This window comes from Gavialis gangeticus, unplaced genomic scaffold, assembly GCF_001723915.1.
Source record: "Gavialis gangeticus isolate Ggan-Ray unplaced genomic scaffold, GavGan_comp1, whole genome shotgun sequence".
NCBI lineage: Eukaryota > Metazoa > Chordata > Crocodylia > Gavialidae > Gavialis > Gavialis gangeticus.
The window spans coordinates 74,007,753-74,016,792 of record NW_017728994.1 but is presented as its reverse complement, the minus strand read 5'-3'; the positions used below and the strand labels follow the sequence as shown (position 1 = coordinate 74,016,792).

Here is a 9,040-nt window from a genome sequence, read left to right as displayed (position 1 = left end):
TATCCACACCGCAAGTTAGCGCAACACATGTTCACACCTTGCTTACTGTATGCTAATTTTCTCATGCAGAAAAAAGATCTAATATATACATGGAACTGGCACATAGTATAGGTGCTAAGGATAATATCCTAGCGGTAAATGTTACCCATTGTAGCACAGAATAGATAGCAATGCTATTAGCTGTTTCTAAATAAGTAGTTTTATTAGGTGTTGCACATATACCTCTACACAGCTTTTCTTACTGTTTGTTCTAACTTGAAAGGTCCTGTCCCTTTTAGGAGCGAATGCTGTACAGATCCCATATACTCATTGTCTAACTGGAAATGGTCCATCTGCCTATTACCTTATAATTGTTATTTGTCTGATAAACACCCCTCTTTTGGATGGTATTTTGTCTTATCACTAGCTGGCCTTACCTAACACTACTCACTTCTCTACTGCCCTACTTCTGTAATGTGCCTCATAAGGATAGTCTGTGAGGAGTCTGAAGTTTGCACTTTCAGGATAAAAGTTTTTCACTTTAACTAAGCTCAAGTGAGTTTATTCCTTTAATGAAACATTCCAACAAGGTCTCTCTCAGTTTCTGCCATATAAGCACTTCTCTTTATAGTCCGTGCCAGAGCATTGACTGGGGAAGTTAATAGGAGCCTCAAGTCAACCTGAGTTGGTGCTCATATGCTCCTATTCCATTGGCTGATCACGCCTGTTCAAGTGTGACATGAGCAACAACCCATCTAGTTAGAGGCTAACCTTGTCCATCAGAGAAATACCATTTACAGGTAAGGAAAAAAATGTCTTGTCCATGCTTTCAAATTTCTCTGACTCCAAGTGACTAGTATACATGGAAAAAAAATCCTCTGTTTCTTTTTGAGGTTACCCAGCCAGATAATAACCTTCTCTTAGCTCACACATTGTAGATTGTCCAGTAACAAAATAAGTTACTAGAGACAGGATAACATTTTTGTCTCAGATCTACATGACAGGTACCAAGTCAGATTTTCTACTAACTGTCTCCAGTGCAAACCTTGCATTTGCAGAGAGCAGAATATCTGAGTTAGATCCATCATGCAGGTCTGACAAGAGAGTTTTTTCTATAAAACATCAGTTATTGGTATCTTATGATTGTAATGCAGGTGTTGTAAGAGCCAGGCAAGTGGAAACTGGTTCCTGCTGTAGATTTAAACTAGCGGTAGAAGCTGAAGATTCCTCTTAGTATGAACAATGAGAAGCTGACTTTATTTTAAGCTTGCATAACTTTGGGTAAGCTATGTACTTCTTGGGTTTAATATCAAAGCCCTTAAAACGTTCTTCTCTTGGAAGAATCTTCCAATAATGGAACCTTTGACTACTAACTCATGCTATCACCAATGTAATGTGATGAGCATATCTCTAGTAGATCCTTCCTTTAAAATGAATCATCTCCATGGCAGCTAGAGTGTAAATGGGAGCTTTGCTAACTGATGCAGTGGGGGAAGTGAGGCCATAGGTTTGCTGTCTTCAGGGAAGCTGGCACTGTTTTTTCTAATCTCTGTACTCTCAGACTTTGTACACAAGGTACGAAAAGCTAATACTGTGGTAAGTCCCGAGTAGGGGCAGAAAAGGGGCTGGGAGGCAGGGAAGAGTTCTCATTCCTTTCCTTCTCTCCCACAACTCCTCTTGTGAGCTGTCCCCAGTGCATATATCATACATGGTTTGGTTTTATTTTTTTGCACATTTAGGCATCTTTGTCTGCACTCCACAAGTGTACTTTAAGAGAGAGCTCTTGCTTTCAAGGAAATCCTGATTAACTGCATGTTAATTTCCAGATTCTTTGACCTCAAGCCCAGCAAAGGGCTTAGCATTTTCTAAAGGATTATGTGTAGTGATCCCACAGCACTCCTGAGTTAGCAGTACTGAAGAGTGTACTCTGTCTACTCCACTCACTGCAGCTTCAGGTGCACCAAATCCAGATACAAGGCAGTTTAGTTGCTCTGAGGCCACCCACTAACATGCCAGAAAGAGCTTGAGAGTGGTGATGGAGATAGCCCCAGGAGTGGTTTCACTACCTTATTTCCAAGCTTATGTGGAGTGAGAATGGTAGGTGGAGGAGAGGAGGCTGGCAGTGCTCTCAGCCTTGTGGAGTAGGAGCCTTTTTTGTAGATATAGTGTCCTATGTGAAATATGGGCTGATAACTACACTGAACAAAATACAGCTGTGCCGGTTGCCGTTTTATTACTGCATATATAGGATAAAACACGCTGGGCAAAGAGCAAATATCAGTAGAGGTAAACGCCTGAAATTGAGGCTTCTAAGAAGATATTATAAATATTATAATAAATATATGTATAAGAAGGCAAATGACAGTCTGCCTCACACACATCTGCTGTTGCATTTGGATTGGTTAATTCTATCTATTTAGTTCTTCAATCTGTTTTTCTCTCTTACATGATCAATGTCTTCTATGAAGCCAGGAAATGAATTTGTGGCAACTTCATTATTACTCAGGGGGAAAAGACATTGTTCTGAAAAGCAGATTTTTTCAGCACACACATTCACATTTTGCTCTTAGGGGAGGTTAGTGTGCGTCTTCTTTTAGAATCATCTTTTCTTCTGTACCTGGCCTGCAATAAATATGATCTGTGTTTCTTATGGTGGCACTGGACCCACACTGGATACACTGTAGAAAGTGATCATTAAGGTGATCCTCATACTGGAATTGCTCCTGGAAAATGAGGTGTCATTTTGATGTAATGTTTTGCCTATGGAAACCAAGTCTCTCTCAACAACTAACTTTTTAGTCTTTATTAATCATAAACTTTGATCCTACCGTGACTGTATTCTGTTCACAATCAAAATTAAGGTATTGATTGTTACTGTTCCATGAGATAATAGTTCACATTCATCAAATTCAGGAAAATTTAGCTTTTTCTTCAGCCTTCTCTGGAAGCTTCCACAAGTTCTTTTAGCATCAGTATGATACGATTGTCAGTCAGCTACTCTGTATGCTAAATTTCTGTCACTGATATTAAGTATCTTAAACCCCCAAACAATACCTTGAATTTATTTTTGATAAGCCAAATTTCTTATGATGCATAGAAGTAAATCACTTTTTCCTTTTATCCTTCATCTCATACATCTTGCTGGTTATGCTGCTCTACTAGTATGCCATAGCTTTTAATAAAGGACGAGTCCTGCAGCAACAAAGGGAAACGAATGTTTTCCCAGTGGAGGGCAGCCTGTCTTTAGAGGACCTTCTCCGACTTTTTGTTGTTATATTATTCACTTTCTTAGTACAATACATATTTTACTTTTTGATTTACCTCCCTTACAAATATCCTTTATTCCTTGGTAGTGTTCTTTTTTCAGCTATTCTCCGCTGAGGTTTATGTTGTATTGATCCATTTTATTTTTACATAACAGGATTTCTTGTACATATTCAAATTTTAAATTTAGTTTCCATGCTTCAGTAGTCTGTTTAGTTTATTGGCAAGTTATTTCCTGCCTATGAGACAGATACATCCACTAGTGAAAGACTGAACACTGTTGTTCTTAAAATCAAAGGTGAGTTCAAAGGGGCATAGGTGAAAACTTTCAAAAGTACCTAAGTCTCACTGAAAGTCAGCAGAACATAGGCTCCTAAATACCCAAGTCATTTTTTAAAATATTTGCCCATTCTTCCATTATACCGTAAAGTCGCATGGTATGTCTTTTAGGGGCTAACCCCATGTCTTGGCCAGCCTGCACTGCTGAGCTGCATCTGAGAATTCTTCCTGATGCACCTACCGTAACTAGGCACCTCCTAATCCTTGTCTCGCATCTCCCCTCTGAGATGGGAAAATACTGTTGTCCCCCATTTTACCGATGGGAAAGTGATACACAGAGAAATAGGGATATCTCTGTATGGCACAATGCGGTACCTTTTAGAGATACACAAACTGCTTCCAGCTGAACTAACTCAGGGGCTAAAACCACTATAAAGAACAGCAGGGCTCATTAGCCTGGTCAGAATGCATCATTGACATAGATACCTGGTTCTGAGACCCAAGTTAGCATCTCTGCCAAGTACTGCACTATACTGTATAGATGTCCCAGCAACTTTGAAGTTAGAATGCCATGTGCTGCTTTGCATGATGCATAAACTGAGATACCTAAAGACATCCAGCAAATGCATGGCAGAGTAGGGAACTAAATTAAAACCTCCCAAGCTGTAAACCAGCATCCTCAGCATCCAGCTAAACCTAGGACCTTTTTCTCTGTCACAGCTTTTATTGTTTTCGGATGCATTAGCCAGTGCTTGATAAAGGTTTCTAAATATTCATTTTTATTCTTCCAGAAACGTGTGTGTAAAAGTTTAGAAACTGTTCCAAATGAGAGTGATGCTCACTGCCAATTAAACGAATGCACCATGGATTACTGGACTACGGAGCTGGATTCTAAACAGAAAGGTTTCCCAGAACAATGTATCCCTCAGACTACAGAGGAAAAGCAAAATTTGGTGGTAAGTTAATAGTGTAAACAAAATACATTTGTTAGTAGAATGTGTTCTAAATATAATAAAATGGCAAATAATTGCTTTTTTGAGAGTTTTCTGTATTCTTGTTAATTAGATTTTTCAAAATCATGGAAGCAGAAGTACTGCCCAGCCTTGCCCAAGATGTATTGCTGGAGAATCTGTAAGTATATTAACCTTCTTACTGTGACATATAAGATAGACTTGTTCTTAAATATTAGATCCATAAAACATAAAGTTAATAAAAACTACAATTACATTTCTCAGGAATAAAGCATGTAAATAAAAAAGGCAGATTGATTTAGCTTTTCCTAGCTAAGCTACTAGACTACAAACTAATATGTTTCTAGCATCAGGTTGAAAATATAGATATTGCAAACACATTTTTCAAATTCACTCTAAAAAGCAGAGTTTAGTGAAGAGACTGAATGAGTATCTTGTGAAGTAGAAATAAACACACTTTTCCATTGGTATTTCTCATTAGGATTCACATGGTCATTAAAAGCAGAGTTCTAGAACATTTTATGTAGACTTTTTATTATGCTGTTCACTGCTTTTTATAGTATTTCTATTCTATTATGACTGCAGTGTAGCATAGACATACCTCAGCCAGCTTTACATTAACTAACGCTGCTACTTGTAGCAGTCTAACCACAAGAGAAATGGAACCACTATGCGTTTCCCAGCCTCTTTCAGAGACAGGGAAGCTAACCCAGACTTGGGTACAACTACACCATTTTACAGTAAAGTTGCTCTTGTGGCTACAGATTTAAGCTTAGACCTTTATGAGTACAGCAACAACAGACAGTAATGCTCCTCCAGTTGCTCTTGCTTAACAAAAGACAGGAATTCAAATCTCTGGATAGCAGGGATAAAACACTTGGGATCTCAGCTTAGGGAAGCAAAAGGGCCATCTTTCTAATTTCCTTAAGTCCCAGATCCCACACAAGACTCACCATGAATTACTCATTCTCCAAATTCACAAGAAATCCTCGAACAATTTGTTATAAAGGGAGTTAGTGGCTCCATCTACACTAGCAGTTGTTACTGCACAGTCTTTTAGTACTTGCATAACCAAGTACTACATGACTGTGACGTAACTAATGTTACTGCATGGGTATGCCTGCACGGGTTTTTTCCTGACACTACTGCACAGTAGCTTGTGACAACTGCACAGTAGCATCAAGTCACAGTTAGTGCCCCCCCCACACACTCTACTGCCAGTGTCGACTTCTGCTTGCTCCCTTTTATGCTGCTGAACCACAGAATTTCATGAAGAGCAAGCAGCTAGGAGCAGTCCTGTCAGTCCTTCTTGAAGAGAAGATTGGATGTTAGGGTGAAATCCTCAATTCATTGAAAGCAATAGCAGAACTCGCATTGATTTCAATCAAATCGGTGCTCCTCCTCAAAAATCAGAAACTGCCTCAGAGAAAACATTTGTAGTCAACATGGAATGGAGCTACAGCCACTTTTTAAAAAGGTAATCCATAAAAAGTCTCAGAGGTCTTGTTCCTTTGAAGAACCAAATATCTACAACAAGGCACTGAGAGCCAGATTTTTAAATGTTTTTAGGTGTCCCAAATACTTTAAAAAAAATCTAGCTCTGAGTACCTTCTACTTGTACTGCAGACACTGGGAGCAGAAAAATCAATTCTCTAAGTAAGTGTAATAAACTCTTTGCTCCTTGCTGTTCCTGGACTTCGACACATTTAAAATCATCTCTGGATTATAACCCCAATTGTGTAGACTGTGTTGTGGCATATTTTGGAGAAGTCAGTTTTCAACCACATTTAACTGGTTTTCAGAAATACAATGGCATCATTAGGGTTAGCAACATTCTTTAATGTTCATGACTAGTATGAATGAAACTAAGGCTACTGACACCCATACCTTTGTAGCACTAAATACACCCTTGTAGTGCTACAAAAAAAATATTTTTCATAGTGTTATGTGTAATGCTTGTACAGTTACACATCACACTGCATGGGGCTCTGGGGCTCCCAGTGTCCCACAGTCCTCCACTTCCCTCCCTCCAAGTGTGGGTGGTGAGGGTTTGGATGAGAGAATTTCTGCCTCCACTGTAAGAGCCCTGCCAAGAGCTGGGGCTCAGGCAGTGGCAGCAGGATTACTTGGGGTGATGGGGCCGAGGAGTGCAGTGCTCCAACCACCCCCTCCGGCAGCTGGGACTTTTCTGGCAGCTGCTGCCAGCTGATCACTGACAGCCTGTCTCCTTCCCTGGCAGTGGAGAAGGCAGGCTCTCAGTGATCAGGTTCCCTGGGGGCATTTAAGGTAACATTGTAGGTCCCTAGCCAGGGGGCTGGAACACTTCTGTGAACCCTTAGCACTATATTTTTGTAGTGCTACAAAATGCTGAGGCATTTTGAAGCATCATAAACACCTGTCCATACCCTAAGTATCAGTGGACTCAGGACCGCACTTTTAGCTAATATTAGATCGTGTTATAATCCAGTTTTAAATAATATTTGTATATAGATATATGTCTGGATTCCAAGGAGCACAATTTCTATTTTAGCAATAGCATTAGAAATATAACGTTGCTTGCATGTCTCCATATTAAATTTTACTGATCTCCAGTAAACATATGACCAGAAAAAATAGGGTAATATTCAGACTTAATGTTAGTATGTTCAGTTCATTTGAAATTGAGTGTCATCGATAATCTGCCTCTGCCATTTTTTAAATTAGTACATTTAGTATACAGTTTTCTGAAAGTAAGTGTGTTGGAAGGAGGGAATCTTTGCTCTCACTGTCCTTTACAGGAAGATTATGATTAAAAAAAATTAAAGATTTATTTTTCCCTCTCTGCTTGCAACAAATTTAAATGTCAAATTACGCATTTATGGAGCTTTGCACACCTTCCACTAGGTAGGTTTACCTCCCACTGTCATCTTACAGTGGTAAATGTTTTTTTCTCAGGTAGCACAGGGCAGTTTTAAACAGACTTCCTTGTTATTTCCTCTTTGGTTAATCAGCTGCTTCTGGCAATTAAAGGGAATACATGAATATTTTAATCAATATTGTAGGCATACATCTCCATTCATAATACTTTTTTAAAAAGGAGTATTTCCAACTGAAGTATAACACTTAGCAAAACTGGTACAGGCTCAGTCAACTTAATTTTTTTCCAGAATTCAAATTTCTCCATAATACAAGTCAAATTATGTCAGTCATTTAAATCCAAACATGGACGTCTTTCAAAATTAAAATGGATATGGCCCCACTGAGAAGAAGGAGCCCCGCTATAAAAAGAGAAAAAGCCTACAAGGAACATATGAGTGTTAAAACCATATAAGAATATGTAGTTTCTACAGCTAACAGAGAAATGCAAATGAATTAAAACATGACAGCTAGCCTGGGGTAAGTCAGACACAAAGCCTAATGGGCTGAGATAATTTCTTTGTAGCGGTGGTCAGTGTTGTGTCTTATCAGCATTGTTTTTGCACTGGAAAATCCTGATTTTATGGAGTTAATGAGGAACAAAGATCTTGACTATCAGCAATTCCAGAATACTTATACTTTCAGGTCTGCACTTTAACACCTCAGCTACACTGGGGTTTTTATCTATGTTTAAACAGGTTTCCAGCTGGAATTGGTTAACTATCAGAGGAAGGGCCCAAGACTTAAAATAATACATATAAAAGTTATGTCTGTTGTTTCAAAACAGAATAATGCAACTATAAAAAAATCAGCCTATGTGGGGGAGCAGATTATTTCAACATTTACAATTTCAGAAGTGTCTTTTGGAGTGCTTTATTTACAGTCTGCATAATACAGGAATGAGGGGAAAATAAGTGAAAACATTTTGGGGAAATTAAAATTATGTAACCTTACCTGAGTTGTTCGAAAAGCCTTTATAATGGGTTATATACATAGCACTAGGAGCTATTTGATAGACCTATGTGAAGTGGCTAGTATTTGCTTCAGATTCGGGGGACAGTGATTCGATTCGGTGATTCAAATCACTGTCCCAATTCACTTTGGCCAAATCAGCCAGGCCAGGCCCTTCCCCCCGCCCCAGCACCCAGCACTTGTTTAAAAAAAAGCTCTGGTGCTCAGCAGGTGCTGCCAAGCATGAGGTGATCCCCGCTGCCCCCCACTTCCCACGCTGCATGGGGGACTCTTCACAAGCTCCCTCTCCCCTCACTCCCCCAGCCCCACCTATGGGTACCCCACCCGGGCCAGATCCAGCCCTTTAAGAAAAAAAAATGAAACAACACTGGACTCACCGGTCCTGCTGGCAGGGGGAGATCCCTGCTGCCCTGCGTCATGTAGGGGGCTCTATATGAGGCCCCTAAGCCCCAAGTGTGCTGCAGGAGCAGCGAGTCCTGGGGCTTTTCTTGGTTTTTGTTTTTCCTTAAAGGGCCAGAGCTGGCCCGGGCAGGGTACCCATGGGGGAGGCTGAGGGAGTGGGGGGAGGGTCGGGGGGTTCGTGACAGAGCCCCCCCATGAAGGGTGGGGCAGTGGGGGGCAAAGGGGATTGCCCCCCTGCCCAGCAGCTCCCAGTGAGCACTGGGGCTTTTTTTTTTTTT

The 9,040-nt window shown here is 40.1% G+C and overlaps 1 long non-coding RNA gene across 1 annotated transcript in view; it reads left to right on the top strand.

The window, feature by feature from the left end:
• The first annotated feature begins 2,387 nt into the window (after positions 1 to 2,387).
• LOC109287723 overlaps positions 2,388 to 9,040 on the top strand; it is a 10,347-nt gene continuing 3,694 nt past the window's right edge. The window contains exons 1-3 of the long non-coding RNA XR_002094952.1: positions 2,388 to 2,554; positions 4,314 to 4,478; positions 4,588 to 4,653. This is a non-coding gene — a long non-coding RNA (uncharacterized LOC109287723). The remainder of the gene's footprint in view (positions 2,555 to 4,313; positions 4,479 to 4,587; positions 4,654 to 9,040) is intronic.